Source organism: Mandrillus leucophaeus, unplaced genomic scaffold (assembly GCF_000951045.1).
Source record: "Mandrillus leucophaeus isolate KB7577 unplaced genomic scaffold, Mleu.le_1.0 Scaffold18, whole genome shotgun sequence".
NCBI lineage: Eukaryota > Metazoa > Chordata > Mammalia > Primates > Cercopithecidae > Mandrillus > Mandrillus leucophaeus.
Genome location: NW_012101809.1, coordinates 2,249,608 through 2,270,733, shown reverse-complemented (window position 1 = coordinate 2,270,733; position 21,126 = coordinate 2,249,608). Strand labels below are relative to the sequence as shown.

Sequence of the window (21,126 nt, the reverse complement as noted above, 5' to 3'; positions counted from 1 at the left end):
GAATGGTGCATTTTAAAGGGGTTGAATATTGTAGCATATGAATTTTATCTCATTTTTAAAAAGAGAAAAATGGCTGGGTGCAGTGGCCTGTGTCTGTAGTCCCAGCTGCTCCGCAGGGTGAGGCTAGAGGATCACTTGGGGCCAGGAATTTGAGGCTGCAATGTGCTATAATTGCACCTCTAGCCTGGGCAACAGAGCAATGCCCCATCTCTAAAAAGAAAACGAAAACTGAGACTCAGTGAAGAGAATAAACTTGCTCCAAGTTCCATAGACAGAGAAGACTGATCTGGAATCTCAAAACCTGAGCTATTTTCCTTGTTTGAGGCTGAAAACTATGGGGAGGGGTACTGCAGCTTTTTTTTAGGCTGGGTCCTAGTGGCCTCACTCCTTTTAGTCTCACCACCGTTTTACCTGCTGCAGTTAAAACCACATCCTTTGGTGTGAGTTGGTTGAAGGTAAAATTTACAAGACTAAAAAAAAAAAAACCAAAAAAAAAAAAAACCACCTATCTTTCCATGTGCACATCTCCAGCTCAGATGGCCTTCCAACCCTTTTGGCATCTGCCTGATCCACCTCTTGAACTCCTCAGATCTGGCGCCAGTTGTTCAGGGTACTTGGGAGGAGACTTTACCCTTGCTGGCCTAACTTAAGGTTGGCAGAGGTCACCACTACCTTGTACATGGACCATTATGACTGTCAAGCTCTTCTCATTAAAATCCAGCAGCCCAGGGATATACCGACCTTCCCCTGCTATCATAGCCGCTTCCTTAACTGATTTCTTCCTTTTTCCCCTCCCACCTTTTCTGCTTATCAGAGTCAACTTTTATCCCAATTGGGGATACCCCTAACTTTTACCCTCAATGAGGTGCTGGGGTTGTGTGAGTCAGCTTAATCTCAGCCTTTGTCTTCCAACAGGGTATTCCAACTTGGCCCTTGCTGAGGGCCAAGACTACCCTCTCTGTCCCTTCCTTACCTAGAAAGATGAGACTGGAGGGTCAGGATTTGCTGGGCTGTGGCCCCCACCCCTTCTCCCAGGAGCAGTGTTACCTGAACACGGTGTTGCAAGGTTGGGAAGTTTTCTGAAATAGGAGAGGAGACTCACACAAGTTTATATTCGCTGCAGCTTGTGTTTCCCCCGTGCTTTTGCATGCCTTGTAAAACAGCCCTGATAGGAACGAGGAAGGAGGGGAAGAAAACGGGACTCACAGAGCGCCTGCCATGTGTGAGCCGCCTTCAATTGGAAGAATGATCTCTCCACTCATCTTTAATCCTGTAATGTTATCCCCATTTTACAGATGAGAAAACCAAGGCACTGAAAGCTGGAAAGGGGCAGACCAGACGCAAACACTGCTTTCCTGACTCCACTCACTACAAGCTGCTTCCCTTAAGCCTAAACTTGGCTCTTGCCTCATAGGACCATCTTGCAGGAACCTAGGTGAGTTGCAGATCCTTCTCTCTGGTTCTGAGGCCACCTGGTAACACCCCTCCCCCAAGCACCAGCTCTCCCTGGCCTGCAGAATAAAAAAGTGCCTCCAATTAAAAGAAGAGCAGCTGGGGCCGGGGCAGGGCTGGGGGAGGAGGAAAGGATGGGCTCAGCCCAGGGGGAGGCCCCTTTGGATCCCACACAATCTCCTCCTCCCCGCTCTGAAAGAGACCCCCGGGCCAGGGGTTGTCCTTTAGCTTACGGTTATGTGTGGAAACGTAATTACTTTGTGTTTGTGGGACCATGCATCCATGAGGGGAAAGCTGGATGGGAAAGCATGTGTGACAGTCAGGGTTGAGAGGGCTGTGCAGATGTCCTGGGCATGTCTTTAAGAAACAATTTTAACAATATATTCAATGAATAATTATAGAGCATCTAGTATGTATCAGGCACTGTGTTAGGCTGTTGGGATACAACTGCAAGCAAAATGCATGTCGGTAAGAGCGTTGGAGGAAAAAAAGAGAATCTGGGTATTTTACACAACTGGATTTTGTCATGTGAGGATGTATGTGTCAGTGAGAATGCAAGTGAATGTGTTTTCTGCAACAGGATCAGTATGTGTTTACAACTGTTCCCCTGTAGTGAGTGCCTGTGATGGGATGAGGGCATCTCTCTGCCACAACTGCGTGCTGCAGATAGCGTGTACCATGGGAGGGATGTCTTTTATTCCAATGAAATTGTCAGAGAAGTGGCCCTGCATGGGCCTGTGGTCATGGGGAGGGGGACACAGGGTATACCCAATGGATATATAGTAGGGAAAGGGGACTGAGATATATGTAAGGGGATGTATAACATGACACGGTCCATGGTGCTGCCAATGGGGTTTGCATTCCTAGTACCAAAGGTGTTCCCTCTGCCTTCCCACTTGTCTCAAAAAAGGGGCAGAAAACTTTCCCTACTATGGGAAAGGCAGAATCACCTATAGTGACTTAGGGACTTAAAGACCCGGTAAAAGGCACTCTAACTCCAGAAGCCCTGGGTTGGGGAGGAGGGTCTCTAGGAGCCTAGATTGAGGAGGTGGGGGGAGTGAGTAGGTCAAGTGACTCAGCTCAACGAGTCCTCAGGGTTGGCGGGGGGTTCCAAGGCCAGCCCCCTGTCCCTCCGCCCAATTCTTACATAAGATATGGAAGACCTCTCCAACACCAATGGATAGGCACACATTTTCCCATCAGTGGAGAGACCCTGAATGGATACAGGACAGACGGACAGGAGACAGACATGTCCCTGCTGTAGGCCATACTTAGCTGTCACCTTGTGTAGGGGTAAGCAATTTTCTTCTCCTCCCCTGCCCACTCCTCTCAATCAGAGCCCAGCAGGCGGATGCTTCAGAAATAGGGTGCTTCTGTAGGGATCCCTTCCCTTCACTGTCTCCCCTTCCTGCTTGGCTTCTGACCCTAAAGGAACTTGTTGGCCTCATTACTCCTGGGCATTGAGTTAAGGCCTCGGGCCTCTCTCTGACTGATTCCCTCCCAAGGGATGCCCAGAGACCCTCAGGTTCCACCACCCACCCAGCACTGTCTTGACCATGGTGGCCTTGATTAGGGAATCTCCCATCCTGAGTCACCTCCAAGGATGCCAGAAACCTGGAAAGGGGCAGGTAAGGAGTGGGCTAAGAGAAGGTTCAAGGAAGAACAGACCCCCAGGGCCCTGCTCTCCCCAGACGGCTCTCAAAGGGCTCCCTGGGCACAGAGTTAGGAGCCCCATCAGTGAGTCCCATCAGTAGGGCAGCTGAGCCTAGGACCCAGGGCTGTGGACCGGCCCCAACCTCTCCCATCCTTGGTGTCTCCCTTGGCTCCACTCTGCTGGCCAGGTGGGTCTGTGCTGGGTCCAGAAGCTAAGTCCTGTACTGAGGTGTGGGGAAGGGAAAAGAAGCCAAGAGAGCACCAGCCAGCTGTGGGACCAGCCCTCTGAGGGCCCCTCTGCCTTCTAAGAGCCATCTTATTCCCTTCTGGGGTTGGCAAGCTCCCTTCGCAGTCTGCAGAAAGGACCTCTACAGGTATGCGGATCCCTCACTCTGCCTGTGCACAGTAAAACAGGAATGAGGCAAACTTTCCAGCTGGGTGGGTGATGGCCCTGCAGTGGCCAGCTCTACCCAGATTTCTCATCTCAATTCCTTGCCTCTGCCGGGGGTGCAGATTTGGCTTCAGAGTAAGGGTGGGTGGAGAGGCCCAAGCACAGGAAACCCAGCCTCCCAGGGGACCCAGTCCTGAACTGTGGCTGAAGACATGGAGGTGGGGGTCATGCAGTCTCTCCTAGGTGCTAGGGCCTCCTTGACATGGGCAGGTCTAAGTTGTTTCAGGGGGTGCTCAGGACTGTTTGCACATTGGAAGCTGCAGGCTCCCGCTGAGCCGGAGCTGGACTATGCTGTGTGTGGAAAACCGACTGGGACCCCCCCTCAAGATGAGAGGGACTGGCTACCCAGGCCTCTGCCTCCACCCAGAGCCTGGTGGATGGAGTTCAGGTTTTATATTAACTTGCCAAGCTCCTCCTCCACCAGAAAAGCAAGGCGGGGTGGGGAGTGGTGGAGAAAATGGCCTCAGCTGGGGAGACCCAGCTGCTGGCCGGTGGTAGTGTGGCGGGGAGGTCGACATGTTCCCCATGGTGTCCTGACTGCACACTAAAGCACAGTATATACACCAATGGTGACACACAGAAATACCCAACTCCCAAAGACTTCCAGACACAGGCTTGGCACAGAGGCAACACCCTCACACGCAGACGCACAGATGCCCACTCACCTTGCACACGAACACGCAGAAACTCCTCGGTGTGCAGTCCCCACAGGTGCCCGCAAAACCTCCTTTATGCACCCATGTGCAGATGCCCACAAACACTCCCACCCCACTCAGTCTCTGCAGCACAGATCCAGAGCCAAACGAAACCTTCTCCCTCCATGCACACAGCCCTAGGGTCGCTGGTGCACAGGTACACACAGACACACCCAACCACACTCCTACAGGCTTACAGGCATGCTCACTTCCACACCGATCTTCCTGCTCAGATAACACAAAACAAAACACAAAACAAAAACACCCCCTTCCCTCTCACACATACTCTGAAGACGGCCACAGGGAGCTCAAAAGCAACCACAGTTTCCCAACTTTCCTGGGGAGTCCACGGTCGCCTTCCCTCGCGGGGAAGGAGTTGGGGGGGTGCGGGGCAAGCCGCAGGTGCCAGAAGTGGGTGTGGGTGGGTTGAGCGCCGAAGGGGGATGAACCGCATCCATATGCATGGTCTTCGCGCACAAAGAGCAGCTGCCCAGAGCTGGAGTCCCAGCGGGCCCGGAGTCGCACGGAGGCGACGGCGGCCCAACTAATTGAATTAGGTCGGCCCGGCCCTGCCACCCGCGCGCCACCCGCGTCCGCTCTGCCACCCGTCTCCGGCCGCCGCAGGCGCTCCTTGGGTGCCGAGGGACGGATTGAGGGAAGGAGGCGTCTCCGCCTGAGCTCCGGCCCGAGGCGGCCTCTCCCCCCGGAAATAATCCCATTGTCCCGGGGGCTGCGGGCGGCCCTGGGCGCCCGGGATCCCCAACTGGACTGCGGCACTGTGATTAATGGGACAGCGGCAAGGGAGCTGACACCGGGAGGGCCGTGGCTCTCCTCCGCCCGGTCCTTCTCAGCTGCCCTGCGTTCCGGTGCCCCTTCCCCACCAAAGTCGGGAAGCTAGAACGGGGAGGGGCGAGGGGCGGGTGCGGCAAGGTCACTGCTGGGAATTAGACCAGTTAGGGGCCTTGCTGAGTGTGGTATGAGCCTGAGGTGAGCGAGTGTGTCTGGGTGTGCGGCCATGTGCCCGAGTGTGCAAGAGCATCCAGAGCTGTCAGCCCCTGTCAGTGGGGTGGGATGCTGGGGGGTGTGGACAAGGTAAAGTGCACAAGTACTACAGGGCAGGAATTATTAGAGCTGTGTGTAGTGAGGCAAGGATGGGATTTGTAAGGAGATGAAGCTCCCATCCCTGGGAGCCACAGTAGCCTCAAGACCAGGGAGCTGGGCCTGAGTCCCAGCACTGCCCTAGGTCCCACATAAAGTCACTGTCTGGCACCTGCTCTCCTGTCGGCCCAGATTTCTGCAGCCACCTCACCCCTACACCCCACCACTGGCAATTTACAGTGGGGCTCCTGGCACCTCACTTCTCCCATTCTCCCCTACCTGCCATAGGCTCCACCTTCCTGGGATGAAGCACCAGCAGTTTCTGTTCAGCTCTTCCACTCCTGACATCCTTGATATCTGGACTGTTCCAGTACTTGTAGCCCTTTTGAGGTTAGGCTCACAGATCTCCCCCACCCACTGCACAACACACAGGAAGCCTCCGATATGTGGCTGGGAAATAGCTCCTCTGACCTAGGTGGCCCGTGGCTCCTAGGGTGGAGACTGTGTCTGTCCCTGAACTGCAAGTGCCTAGGGGCAGACCAGAGTCTCTGCTTGTCACCCGCAGATACCCACCCAGAGGTGTTCTGGACACCAGTGAGATTTCCCTGGCTGTTGAACTCCACCCAAGATTGGTGCAGACCAGAATGTTCGGGGGGGATGGGCACGGGGCATGCCCCTGAGTCCCACGGGGCAATTTGCCTTCTCCACTGCGAAGCCAGAAACCTGGCTCTGGACTGAGTGTACATGTGAGGTGCCCTAGGGATCCAGGTTCCGGGTTCTTAGGGCGGTGGAAGAGGGAAACCATCCTAGTAGTCCCAGGCTGCACTGGGTATTCAGGATCATCCCAGTGGCCAACACAGCCCCAGCCAGGACCCCTCCCACCTGCTGCTGCCCTCTACTGCCCCCTCGCCCCACTTGCCAAATCACCCACTTCCTCACCTCCACTGCTACCCCTAGCCCCACCCCACTCAACTCTGGAGTAGTTTGCCTCCTGGCAAAAGAAAACCCGGACTAAGGGTGGGAGTTACGCAAAGGCTGAGCCTTCCACCCACCAGAAGGACTCAGTGCTTCTGAGGTCTTTGTGCCCCATTCGCCAGGGACCACTACCTGGGAGGGGTAACACCACCGGGAGATGTGGCTGCTGCCCATGCCGGCACATCCTCCACTGCTGCCCAAGGCTCAGTGACGTAGGTTGAGGAAGGAGCTCTGGGCTGGGGACAGCCAGGGGGACACCCAGAGGGCATGCGGCACCAACATTGGATATGCTCGCAGGCCCACCGCCAGGCCTGGGCGGCCAGCACCGTATTTCCTGGGACTTTTACTGCAGCACCGAGATGAACAGTGACATTCCCCTCTCCCCTTTCATAAATATTGCATCTTCCCAATGCAATTACAGGAGACGGAACGGCATGAGCGTTTACTAAATAAGATTATGGGGTAATGCTAATGTAGTTTATGTCTGCGCTCTGACACCAGACAAACTCCCTATTAATAACCTCTCAATGAGGCACGAGGCTCAGAACGCAGAGCCCGCGGCTTCCGGGCCGCGCACTCTGCAAGAACGGCCGAAGCGAAGCGTGGCCTCCTCACGCTGGGGGCCGCGGCCTGCGCCCTCTTTCAGAGGTGCTGGGTTCCCAGCCTTTCCAGGCCTCTTGGCCAGGAGTTACCCCTGCGCCCCTTCTCCGGAGGCAGCCTCACCGAAGCCGGGAGCCTCATCTGCACCCTCACCTCCTCCATTTATCGTCTATTTCTGCAGCAGTTTAGTCCCAGCTGGTGCTAAGCCCCTCTCTTCCGAATCCACACTGCTGGGAGGAGCCCAGGTTTTCTCCCCTAAAGGGGAGAAAGCCTTGTTCTTCCCCCGCTCGGAAATTGCTCAAGGCTTCGCATTGCCTTGGCGGTGGGGATCCAAACCCCTTCCCCCTCCATTCAAGGCGCTGCACTTACTTTCGTTCCATCTGTAGTATCTCGCCCCAGTCGCTGGCTGCCCTTAGTCCTGTTGTACCAACTGATAGAAACGCTCACACCTTCCCCAGTCATTCCTTGGGTCCAAAGCCCTGACAACCCCTATCCCTATGCCCAGCCCCACAAAAAGGAAAGAAAATTTCCACTCCTACTTCAAAAACGAAGTCAAAGTTCCGCCTCCCTGCACATTCTCAGAGCACAGTTCATGAGTCCCTCCTCAAGTGGCCAAGAGCACACAATTTTTTAAAACTACCGTTTTTGGCCAGGCACAGTGGTACACATGTGTAATTTCAGCACTTTGGGAGGCCAAGGTAGGAGGATCGCTTGAACCGAGGAATTTAAGAGTAGCCTGGGCAACATAGCAGGACCTCATCTTTATAAAAAATAAAAGAGTAGCTGGGCATGATGGTGCACGCCTGTAGTCTCAGCTACTTCAGAGGCTGAGGTGGGAGGACCCTTGAGCCCAGGAGCTCTACGCTGCAGTGAGCCATGATTGTGCCACTGCACTCCAACCTGGGTGACAGGTCCAGACTCTGTCTCAAAAAACACAACAAAACAAAACAGTCCTTTTTTGGATCACAGATTTGGAGTCACAGAGACATGGGTCTAGTCACAGGACATAGAGTTATAATCACACTGCTTTTATAGTGTGTTTGTAAACAGATCAGTTAACTGCTCTAACTCTTGCTTTTCTTGCTTATGAGAGGTATAGTGAGTTCTGTCTTCTAATTCATCAAGCCATTGTCAGTATCAACATAAAGAAGAAACAGTGTAAATGTTTCCTAATTTATTGGGGTATCTCTGTTTTCCTATCTTTCTTGTGATTGCACTGACCTTTATGTAAGATGTATGTCTTCCCTACTGGTTCAGTCCTGCTCAATTTTCTGGACTCAGTTGATGAGTTCCTCAGACATACTGCGTGCCTTTCTTGCCTCCCTAACCCCTCTTCTTGAGTCTTCTTTAGGGTCCCATTAAGAGGGCAGGGCTAAGGTGACAGAGATCTGGGAAAATAGGAGATGGGCACAGCAGAAAAGTGCAGACAGGATTTCAAGGTCAAGAGAGCCAGCCCCCTGCCTAGTTCTTGCCCTGCTGCTTGCTGGTCATTAACACAACCCCTGGTTCTTCTCGGCCTTCAAATAAAAGAAATTTCATGCCCAAGGACTCAGTAATGAGGAACCAGGGAGGGGCTGGGGAGCCTGCAATCTCAGCAAAAGTTTCCCCACCTCAGAGGCCTCCTCTCCTTCTTCCCTCCTCCTCCTTGCTTCTGAAGTCAGCAAAACCTTTGAGCAGCTTCTGGAAGAAAGAGGCCTCTCTGCCTTTGGAGCAAGCAGAAGAGTGAGGGGCACTAACAAGGCCTCTTTGTAGGCCTCCTGGAGCCCCTCTCCAGCAGCCACCACCTCTCCATCAAGGTCGAATTGTGCCAGCCTCTGAAAGGCCATAGGGGACAGGATGGGGCCCAGAGCCTGTTGAATGGGGGGACAGTGAATGCTTTACTATATTCTTCTATCCCTTGCCCCTTAAAACTGGGGCTAGACCTAATCTGGCCAGCACACACTTATCCCCAACTCCCACCCACAATTCTTGCCCTGGGCTACAAGTGACTTTGCTGAATGCTGAAAACCTGCCTTAATCCGCCTGGGGACATTTCTGACTGACCACAACATCCCTCTGCTTATTTATAAAGGATTAGACCTTCTCTGTACCCCACCTCTTCTGGCCAGTGTTCTTCCTGAGTCTTTTCTAAGTGCTCTGGGTATGGGAAACCTTCCTAACCAGGCCTTTCGCATGACTTGTACATAGCATATAGACACACACACACACACAGACACACACACACACACACACAAACTCAGAAGTACATACAGACTCCTCACTCTCAAAAATGTGTATGCAAACTCCTAAGCATAACACATTGACCATCATTGAAGTGGGTCCAGCTATGCAGACACGCATCTGTACTATCCCCCACTGAAAAGCATGCACTCAGAGATGCATACAACCACACAGGTGTGCATGTCCGCACAAAAGAGCACGCACACATAAATACACAACCAATCAACTGCCAAGCATTGTTTCCAAAGCTGATGCTGCCACAGAATATCCCAGAGTTTGCCAGGATTGAGGAAAGTGGTGTCTCTTATCCTTGATGGGAATTCTGTGTACATATTATAATGTGTTCAACGTATTTGGGCCTTGTGCAATTGTATGACAGTATTGGTAAAAACCACTCCCCAGAAGGTACCTGGGCTATGAGTCATCCCGGAAAACCTAGAGAAGTAGGAAGAGCAAAAGTCTGTGCTGAGGGGTGTGGCCTATTCATTGGAATCAGAACCTGCCCATCATCTGCACTCTGTAAGCCAACTGAAGAGCTTAAAACAGGAAATAGGAACATAGTGGGCAGGCTCCAGTGGGGTGTGGACTTTGAAAAAAGAAAGGAAGGAGCTATTTGGGCCTCTCTTAGGGAGTGGCTCTCAGTTCCAAAAAGCAGAAGGTGTGGCCACTTGGGGCCTGATAAAACCAGGCCTGATCATGGCCTGGCCATGCCTGATAAAGCCTGACCATGGCTAGGAAGAACAGCTGAGCTACACCAAAGAGTTTGTTTCTACCTCTGTGTACTTCAAGGAAACCAATCAGGACAGAGGAGTGGACTAGGGTAAACCGGTGGGGCTTCGGGGAGCCAGAGTGGAGCCAGATTGGAGCCAAGTATAATTGAAAAACCAAAGGCATTGATATTTGGCCAGTTGGGCTCAAATTCTTCCTCTGCCACTTCACTAGCTGTGTGGTCTTGGGTAACGCACTTAACCTCTCTGATCTACTGTTTCCTCCCCTATAAAAGGGAGATATGCTACCTATCCCATATGATTGTGGTGAAAGTTAAAACAAATTGAAAGATGTAAAAGTGCTTAGCTCAATGCCTGGCACTTGGCAGGATCCCACAGATGGTGGCTGTATAAGAGACAGAAGTAACTAGAAGGCCAGTGTAAGAAGGTCTGAAACCCAGGACAGGAAGACTTAGGGTCCTCCTTAGGATTGGGGCTGCTGGGACAAAGGCAGGACCCACAAAAAGAAGGGCAACTACAAACTGAAGTGCCTGTTCCTAGTCAATGGAGTGGTGCACATGGTTAACAATTTCATGTCAGACTGCCCCAGCTTGAATCCTACTAGCTATGTGACCCAGAGAAAATTTCTCTAACTCAGCCGGGAGTGGTGGCTCATGCCTGTAATCCCAGCACTTTGGGAGGCCGAGGCAGTCGGATCACCTGAGGTCAGGATTTCAAGACCAGCCTGGCCAACATAGTAAAACTCCATCTCGACTAAAAATACAAGAATTAGCTGGGCATGGTGGCATGTACCTGTAGTCTCAGCTACTTGGGAGTCTGAAACAGGACAATTGCTTGAATCTGGGAGGTGGAGGTTGCAGTGAGCCGAGATCACGCCACTGCACTCCAGCCTGGGCAACAGAGCAAGACTCCGTCTCAAAAACAAAAGAAAAAGAAAATTTATCTGATTCAGTTTTCTCATCAGTAAAACGGGATAACAGTAATTATGATCTACTTCATGAGCTTATTATGAGAAGTCAGTGAGTTAGTATTTGTAATGTGCTTTGACTAGTACCCATCACATAATATAATATTATTAAATATATGCTAAATAAATAAGAATAAACCAGGTTCCCACACTGACAAGGAACTGGGTTCTGAAAAGGTCTGGGGCAGCAGGGCTGCCACAGGTAGGGAGAGAGGTGGGCAACCTGCCTCTGGCTGTGAGATCCGTGCTCCTTAGAACTCTGTGCTCTCAGCTGGGCGTGGTAGCTGGTGCCTATAATCCCAGCACTTTGGGAGGCTGAGGCGGGCGGATCACTTGAGGCCAGGAGTTCAAGACCAGCCTGGCCAACATGGCGAATCTCATCTCTACTAAAAATACAAAAATTAGCCAGGTGTGGTGGTGCATGCCTGTAATCCCAGCTCCATGGGAGGCTGAGGCACAAGAGTCCCTTGAATCTGGGAGGCAGAGGTTGCAGTGAGCAGGGATCGTGCCACTGTACTCTAGCCTGAGCAACAGAGAGACACTTGTCTCAAAAAAACCAAAAAAGCAAAAAAACAAAACAAAACAACAACAACAACAAAAACCCCTGTGCTCTCAAACTCCCCCTTTTGTCCTCAGGTAGCTGTGGTTTGTTTCTCTTAGGAACAAGTTACCCTTTTAAGTCTTCGTGCTGCTTAAGGGTTTGTAAGGGAAAGGTAGCTATTTCTTCATATGTTGCTGGTGGTGCTGCAAATTGGTTCCATCCTCCCTGGGTTATGTAACAAAAGCCACAGTACTGTTCATATCCTTTGATCAGATAATCCCACTTTTGGGACCATATCCCAAGAAAATGAAAAAACAATTTGTACAAAGATGTTTATAGCAGCAGTATTCATAATAGTTCAACCTTGGAAGCAATCCAAATACCCGACACTGGGGAAATGGTTAAGTCAACTAGGGGACATCAGCACAAAGGAATAGCACACAGCCCATCAAACTGCTAAACACAACACAGGAAAATGGTGCGGTGTGCCACATTCTAGGTGAAGACGCCATGCATTATAAAATATCAGTATTTCCCAAGGCAATTCATAGACTTAATGCCCTACTAACAAAAAACTCATTTTCTTGGAACTCAGAAAAACAAGAAGATTCTACATTTCACATGAAAGAGCAAATAGGTGAACCTGTCAAATAATTTTCTTTCTTTTCTTTTCTTTTTTTTTTTTTTTTTTTTTTGAGACGGAGTCTCACTCTGTCGCCCAGGCTGGAGTGCAGTGATGTGATCTCGGCTCACTGTAAGCTTCGCCTCCTGGGTTCACGTCATTCTCCTGCCTCAGCCTCCCAAGTATCTGGGACTACAGGCACCCACCACCATGCCCGGCTAATTTTTTTTTTGTACTTCTAGTAGAGACAGCATTTCACCATGTTAGCCAGGATGGTCTTGATCTCCTGACCTTGTGATCCGCCTGCCTCAGCCTCCCAAAGTGCTGGGATTACAGGCGTCAGCCACCATGCCCGGCCGTCAAATAATTTTCTAAAGAAGAGCAAGTTTGGCCAGATGTTAAAACATTTTGCTTTAGGGTAATTAAATGGAAGCAATGTAGAGTAGGTATCAAAATTGGCACTTAAATCAATGGGACAGAATAGAGCCTAGAAATAAACATAATCGCACCTAAGAATTTAATATAAGTGTTAGAAAATGGGGAAAAGAACATTACCAATAAATTGTGTTGCAAAAAGCTTTACTGTTTAAAAATAAATTTAAGTTATTTTATATCATATAAAAATAAAAATAGGCTAGGCAGGGAATTGGGGAATTCTCACACCTGTAATCCCAGAACCATGAGAGGCCAAGGTGGGTAGATTGCTTGAGCCCAGGAGTTCAAGACCATCCTGGGCAACATGGCGAAACCCTGTCTCTACAGAAAAAAAAAAGAAATAGGCAAAACAGGCGTGGTGTCACATGCCTGTAGTCCCAGGTACTCAAGAGGCTAAGGTGGGAGGATTGCTTGAGCCCAGGAGTTGTGATTGTGCCATTGCACTCCAGCCTGGGAGACAGAACAAGACCCTGTCTCAATTTTTTAAAAAATATAAAAACCAACAATGCATGCGGGGTGCAGTGGCTCATGCCTGTAATCCCAGCACTTTGGGAGGCTGAGGTGGGCAGATCACTTGAGCTCATGAGTTTGAGACAAGCCTGGGCAACATGGCGAAACCCCATCTCTACAATAAATACAAAAACTAACTTTGTGTGGTGGTGCCATGCTTGTAGTCTCAGTTACTCAGGAGGCTGAGGTGGGAGGATGGCTTGAGCCTGGGAGGTGGAGGTTGCAGTGAGCCAAGGTGGCGTCGCTCCAGCCTGGGTGATACAGCCAGATCTCATCTTAAAAAGACAAACAAACAAACAAACAAAAAAAAAAGCATGTTAAATTTTTAAAAATTTGAAGAAGACAGTATACTTTAACAGGCTAAACTCAGAAAAAGCGCAGGTTTTAGCTTGTGTGCGTGTCTCACTCTGCTGCTCAGCTGGAATGGAGTAGTATGATCGCAGCTCACGTCAGCCTCAAACTCCCAGGCTCAGGGGATTCTCCCACCTCAGCCTCTTGAGCAACTGGGACTACAGGTGCACACCACCATGTCTGGCTAATTTTTGTATTTTTTGTAGAGACAGGGTTTCACCATGTTACACAGGCTGGTCTCGAACCCCTGAGCTCAAGCAATCCATGCCTCAGCCTCCCAAAGTGCTGGGATTACAGGTGTGAGCCACTGCTGGTTTTAACGTTAATAAAGATTAAGGGATGAAGCATTATGATTGATGTAAACATACATCATGGTGATGTTTAATGTTGATGAAGTTTTTTGTTGCTGAGAAGGTAGGAGTTCAGTAAAATGGGGAAGGGAGAGGGATGTGTTTGTACCTTTCTGTCAGCACAGAGGAGACCTTGGTGCTGCTCGTGAAAGGGCTGCGCCTCTACCTGCTGTGGGTCCGATACGGGTCCTGGCAGCAGAGCTCCAGGGAAGCTAGCTGGAGATACTTACTCATCTTCCAATCTGATCCTGAGCCTGTGCTTTCCTGTCCCCAAACCAGACTCAGATACCTGCCAGCCACCTAGAAGCCAGATGACTGGGGTGCCAATTCCAATCCTCCACTTAAAAACCGGGCAAGGCTGGGAGCGGTAGCTCACGCCTATAATCCTAGAACTTTGGGAGGCTGAGGCAGGCAGATCACCTGAGGTCAGGAGTTTGAGACCAGCCTGCCCAATAAGTCTCTACTAAAAATACAAAAATTATCCAGGTGTGGTGGTGTGTGCCTGTAATCCCAGCTACTCCAGACAGAATTGCTTGAACCCAGGAGGCGGAGGTTGCAGTGGCCGAGATTGCACCACTGCACTCCATCCTGGGCCACAGAGCACGGCTCCGCCTCGAAAAATAAAATAAAATAAAATAACATAAAATAAAATAAAATAAAATAAAAATAAAAAAATAAAAACTGGGCTGGGCGCCATGGCTCACGCCTGTAATCCCAGCATTTTGGGAGGCTAAGGCGGACGGATCATGAAGTCAAGAGACCGAGACCATCCTGGCCAACATGGTGAAATCCCATCTCTACTAAAAATAAAAAAAAAAAATAGCTGGTCGTGATGGCAGATGCCTCTAGTCCTAGCTTCTTGGGAGGTGGAGGCAGGAGAATTGCTTGAACCCAGGAGGCGGAGGTTGCAGGAAGCTGAGATCGTGCCACTGCACTCCAGCCTCACGATAGAGCAAGACTCCGTCTTAATAATAATAATAATAATAATAACAACAACAACAACAACAACAACAACTGGGTGACCTTGGACCAGTAACTTGACCTTTCTAGACCTCAGTTTTCTCATCTGGAATTGGGGATAATTACAGCACCTCTTCATAGAGCACCTGTGAGGGTTAAATTCATGTAAAGCCCACAGAATAGTGTCTGTCCCAGAATAACTTAGGAAAAGTTGGCGATGATTCAGGCTGGAGTTGAGTTGAGGGAACTCTAACAGGGGAGGCAAAAAATGGTGATTGACTTCCGCGATGCCTCTGTCTCCTAGGTCTTTGGCTGGTTTTTGAAGCTGAACCCATCTGGTTTTCTCCTTCATCTGATGCAGCAAGAGAAATTTGGCCAGGATGGGGCCATTGGTGCAGACCAAGCATCCAGTGGGAACATACAGGGGTCAGCTACCTTGGATTCCTCCTCCCCATTTGGGGGTTCAGCTTCCCTATTTCCCCCAGGGACAAAGACCCAGCCAGGTCACTCTCAGGGATTCAAGGAAAATAAGCATTGGGTCTGGGGCATAAAGAAAGGCCAAGTTCTGGGCATATGGCTGCAGGCATGTCTTATGGGACAGAGACAGCCCCCCAAGCCGAGGACTGGCGTCCTGCTAACTCTGTTTTGCCTGGAGTGTCCTTGTGCTGGGCTTCCTCCAGCAACCTCACCTTTACAGAAAAATAGGGATGCTTTTCTTGAACTTCCTCTTTCTATTCCTCCTTCTACGTCAGGGACAGATGGGGTGGCAGGGTTGGGAAGTATAGTGATCTGTTTCTTGTCACTGTTGCCTGTATGTCCTGATATAAAACCTGGGAGTCTTCTTGTCTTTTGGTGAAAACTTTGTTTATTGCTACATTTTATTATCATATCACTCATTAAAATTAGCCAAAATAGGACTTTCCAGGGCCTACTTAGTGGCCACATAGTAGCCTCTGGCTACAAAGGGAGCGGCTGCTGGCTCCACAGAGGATGAAGAGACACGCAGGGCCGGAGTCTTTCAGAGCCACATCGCAAAGTGCTTTCTTCTCTTGAGACTGGACCAGGTGAGCCTGTAAGAGCCAAGGTGACTACAGAATAAAGTGAATGTCAGCCCTGCGGGGAGGGGGCCCAGAGGTCAGCTGCAGAGAAGGGGAAGAGGATCCTGCCTGGCCCCACAGAGCGGCCAGGCCCACATAAGTGCTTGAAGTTTGAACCTAGACAGAGTCGGGGTTGATGACCAAGAGCCTTCTTTCATTCATCCACCCATGCATTTATCTATATACCCACTTACTTGTCTATGCAGTCAACTTTATTGAGCTTTGTTCCAAGCCAGGACTGCCCGGTGCTGAGCTGAACAGATCTGTAGGAAAGGAGTTTGAGACAGACCCATGGGATGCGGGTTTGGCAATTCTTTCTTTCTTTGTCTTTCTTTCTTTGTCTTTCTTTCTTTCTTTCTTTCTTTCTTTCTTTCTTTCTTTCTTTCTTTTTTCTTTTCTTTCTTTTTTTTTCTTTCTTTCTTTCTCCCTTTCTCTCTCCTTCCTTCCTTCCCTCCCTCTCCTTCTTTCCTTCCTCCCTCCCCTCCCTTCCTCCCTCCCCTCCCTTCCTTCCTTCCCTCCCTCTCCTTCCTTCCTTCTTTCCCCTCTCCCTCACTCTCCTTTCTTACTTACTTACCCCTTCTCTCCCTCTCCTTCCTTCCCCCCTCCCTCCCTCTCCCTCTCCTTCCTTCCTTCCTTCCCTCCCTCCCTCTCCTTCTTTCCTTCCTTCCCTCCTTCCTTATTCTTCCTTCCTTCCCACCCTGCTTCCTTCCCTCCTTCCCCTTCCTTCCTTCTTTTCCTTCCTTCCTTCCTTCCTTCCTTCCTTCCTTCTTTCCCTCTCTCCCTCCCTCCCTCTCTCCTTCCCTCCCTCCCTCCCTTCCTTCCTTTCTTTTTCTTTCTTCAATTTGCCACATTGCCAAGGCTGGTCTCGAACTCCTAAGCTCAAGCAGGCCAACTGCCTTGGCCTCTCAAAGTGCTGGGATTATAGGCATGACCCACCGTGCCTGGCCAATACTTTTATTTCTGAATCAAAGCCAGAATCAACCACTTCTCAACCTTTCTGGGATTCCTGGTGACTTTGTAGTTTGCCCTGTGTTTGTTATTTTTGCTAACCCGTGTTTGTCTGTAGTTCCTGATGATTAGAAAAATAAGCAAACCGAGCCTTAAGCAGGAGAAGGGGGATGTATGCTTGTTTCAGAGCCCAAGAGCGGAAGAGACCTGGAAAGGCTGCAGAGAGAGGAGTCCAGGGAGGGGCAGCCAGAAGTCAGAGCTCTCCTGCCAGTCCTCATCCCTCCCTGATGACCATCATCCTCTCCCTAATGTCCCCAACCCCCTCCCACATCCCCTGTTCCTTTCTCCACCCCCTACTCCCTGTACAGGTCCCCTAGCCTCACACAGGGGTTCTCATATCCCCTCCCCCTTGGGAGTCTGGCCTTGGGCCCCTGGTGTTGGAGAACTTGGGCTGGGACTGAGCAGCCCCTCCCTAATGAGCATTCGTTATGGGATGAGCTCTGGCCTCCAAGGGTCAAAGGTGGCAGCTTTATTTACTCACAGCCATGCTCTCACTGACCGGCTCCTTTCATCATTTTTTTTTTTTTTTATGATGGAAACAGCCCAGTGGCCACAGGCGCCCTGGGAGACCACCCCACCACCTCCCCTCTCCCCGAGCCCCCAGACACAGACACTTGTATTCCTCCAATAAGGGCTCAGGTTTCTCAACAAAGTACAGCTTTGCTCTCAGGACAGTTTTCAGCTGTCGATTTTATCACATTCTTCTGTCTGTTCAGAGTCTGAGCCAGAGAAGCTGGGCATCGGCCTGCATGTGAGAGTGAGCACATGTGTGTGAGAAGCAGGGCAGCGTAGGGGCTGAGGGTAAGGGGTGACAGTGGGCATCTGTGGGTGAAATTCCAGGTCCATATGGTGTGTCTGCTTTAAGGATGTTTTCATGTGTGTGAGAACCTGTGTGTGTATAAGCATGAGTATCTGGGGACAAGTATTACATATATCCACTTACCCCCAAAATAAAATAGGAAGACTGTCACCTGCACCTTCCCCTACATGTGCCCATATGGCTCATCTCACCAACTTGCCCCATGCTCTTCCTCCTCTCTGCTCCTCACACCCCTCCAGGTGAGGTGTCTGTGTGCAGGAGGCATGTGGATCTGGGTGGCCAGCCTCAATGTGAGACGCCTGCCCAAACCAAGGCTCTCCTCACTGCCGCAGCCCTCCTGCCCACCTCCGCCTCAGCTTTCTTAGCCTTCTCGCCGGAACTCACTGACTCCCTTCTAAAGCAGTGTCCCGGCCAGGTGTGGTGGCTCACAGCCTGTAATCCCAGGCCAAGGCTGGCGGATCAGGAGGTCAGGAGTTCGAGACCATCCTGGCTAACATGGTGAAACCCTGTCTCTACTAAAAATACAAAAAAAAATTAGCCAGGCCTGGTGGCGGGTGCTTGTAGTCCCAGCTACTCAGGAGGCTGAGGGAAGAGAATGGCGTGAACCCAGGAGGTGGAGCTTGCAGTGAGCCGAGATCGCACCACTGCACTCCAGACTGGGTGACAGAGCGAGACTCTGTCTCAAAAAAAATAAATAAAATAAAAATAAATAAATAAATAAATAAATAAATAAATAAATAAAGCAGTGTCCCTGGGGCAAAAACCCTGATCAGGGAGGAGTTAGCCCTCCAGGAACCCCCAAGTCGGAGTCCTGGAAGGGGTCAGACCTCAGGTGTGCACACAAATGTGGCAGTATTGGAAGGCCAGCCACTCCACAGAGGGACAAAAGATATACGGAGGGAGGGCATGGCTGCAGGGCATTAGGCAAGAGTGGCTTCTGGCTGATGTTTGCTCTAAAATTAAAAAAAAAAAAAAAAGAGTGGCTTCTTAAGAGAGAAAAGCCTGAGGAGGGCCTCTCTTTGGGGACCCTCCAAAGGTGGCCCTTGGTCACAATATTTAAACTCCCAGGATCTGATTTCTGAACCTGGAAAGCAAGAGAGAGCACTCTGGGCTCCAGCACCATCCCTGTGTGGTGTCTGTGCCCACGAGTATCTATGTGTTCACGATTGTGTGCACGTGCCTGTGGATGATGTGTGTGACAGTGTGTGTTTGTGTGATGAATACACACAAGCCGACATGTGATGATTTCCCAGGTGCATGTGCTCATGCCTCATGGAGGGGGTAGAGCGGTAGGTCTCATTTTAAATTACATTGCCCATGAGTCTTACAAGCCCTTGCCTGACCCTACATCCCAGTTTTGCATTCAGAATCTCTGACTTCTGCAGGTCTCTGAGACATAGGGCCTATACTGGGAACGGGGCTGTGCAGCCCAGGGGTGGAGGTCAGCCTGTCTTAGCTCCCCTATCCCCCTTCAGGCTATGCTGTGGCTCTGAGCACATGTGCACCCCTCCTCAGGCTGCCACCTGCCTGGGTGCCTGAGAAACTCTGCTCCATCCCAGGCCCAGGTCCCTCCCCCAAGTCAGGGCCCCTCCCACCTTCTCTCAAACCTGCTCAACCTGCCTGGCAGCCCAGCATCTCCCAGAGGTGCCTCCCAGAGGTGGGATGCACTGGAACAGCCCTCCCAGCAGCATCAGAAGCAGCAAGGGAGTGGGGTAGGTGGGAGGGCAGGCTGACCCTGCAGAAGAGGATGGGGAATTAAGCTTGCCACTGCTGCTGGAATGACACCTCTCTCTCTGACCTGAGCTTGCAGAGCCTCCCTTATAAACCGCTCCCACCCCCGCCTTGCCCCTCCCTGCCCCTGGCTCTAGGATGGACTCTGAGAGTGACCTACTTCTCTCTACCCCCACCCTCAATGGTTCCCTCCTGGCTCAGCTGATATTTTATCTGAGTGACCCAGGGGCACAATGGGTGCGTTGCCACCCCAGGAGTGTCCTGGAAGCATCGATGGAGGGATGCAAGCTAGATGTGTGTCGCTCCTCCCCTCCCAGGGCTCCCTGTGAGAATGGGGCCCTGGCTCTGAGCGAGCCCAGCTTCCTCAAGCACTCCAGATGCTCACAGTTACCAAAGTTAAGTGTCTACAAACAGACCGAAAGGATGGACAGAGTCACAAAGCCCCTCTAATGGAGGAAGGGTCAGACAATGTTCCTCCTTTTATTATTATTATTATTATTATTAATATTTAACTCCTGGCCTCAAGTGATCCTCCCCACTTGGCCTCCTAACGTACTGGGATTACAGGCGTGAGCCACCGTGCCTGGCCACCTGCTCTTCCTGTTAAAAGGATGAGAAAGATTAACATGCTCACATAGATACACAAAATAAAAAACATTTGTTGAACACTTACCATGTGCTGGGGGATGTTCTAAGAGTTTTACATAACTTAGTTCACTTTAACCTTCACAGCAATCCAATGGAGTCGGTATTATCTCCATTTTATTTTTTTATTTTTAATTTTTTTATTTTAGAGAGGGGGTCATCTTGCTGTGTCACCCAGGCTGGAGTGCAGTGGTACCCCACCATGCCCAGCTAATTATCCCTGTTGTTTTTATTTATTTATTTATTTTTGTTCTGTAGAGATGGGGTCTCACTATCTTGTCCAGGCTGGTCTCAAACTCCTGGGCTCAAGCTATCCTCCTGCCTCAGCCTCCCAGTCTGCTAGGATTACAGGTGTGAGACACCTGGCCTAATTGTCCCCATATTAAAGACAGAATGACTGAGACACAAAGAGGCTAAGTAACTTGCCCAAGATTGTATCTCCAGTAGATACTGAATTCAGGATTCTAACCCAGGCAGCATGGCCATTGACAGCGTGCTCTTCACCACCACTTTACATTTGCATAATTACCCTGAAGGATATACACACCCACTCATATTTAGGACAAGCCACCTCACATACATACATAATTGTGCATAGAAATACATCATTACCTAGTTGTTCATCATAACTAACATTTATACAGCAATTTATTTACAAATCACTTTCACACCCAGAAACAATGCCCAGTGAAGAATGGGTTGTTAACTATTTAACAGATAACAATTAAGACTATGTTTACTGACTCAACTGGGGCTCAACTATTTGGCTGGGAGCGGTTCATCTTTTCTTTCCCTTCCTTTCTTTAAATAAAAATAAAGCACGCTTTGAAGTAAAATTAAAACAGGACAGAAGGGAATCAAGCGAAGAGTAAAAGGCTCCCTGCTTCCTCCTGTTACTCCCATTTCCGGAGGTATGCCCTTCCAAAAATGGTCAATGCATATGTAAGTAAATAGTATTGGAGATTATACATGGCTTCTCATCCTTGCGAGGAAGTCTTTGTGGAGAAGCTCTTGTTCTCCTCATTTTACACATTAAAAAATCTCTGATCAGGCACGGTGGCGCATGCCTGTAATCCCAGCAATTTGGGAGCCCGATGCCGGTGGATCACGAGGTCAGGAGTTCAAGACCAGCCTGGCCAAGATGGTGAAACCCCATCTCTACTAAAAAATACAAAAATTAGCCAGGCATGCTGGCAGGCGCCTGTAATCCCAGCTAC

General features: G+C 50.3%; 1 long non-coding RNA gene across 2 annotated transcripts in view; it reads left to right on the top strand.

Annotated features, from left to right (window-relative positions):
- LOC105537764 overlaps positions 1-21,126 on the top strand; it is a 44,202-nt gene that overhangs the window by 2,419 nt on the left and 20,657 nt on the right. For both annotated transcript variants that reach the window (XR_001005772.1, XR_001005773.1), the window contains exon 2: positions 1,296-1,435. This is a non-coding gene — a long non-coding RNA (uncharacterized LOC105537764). The remainder of the gene's footprint in view (positions 1-1,295; positions 1,436-21,126) is intronic.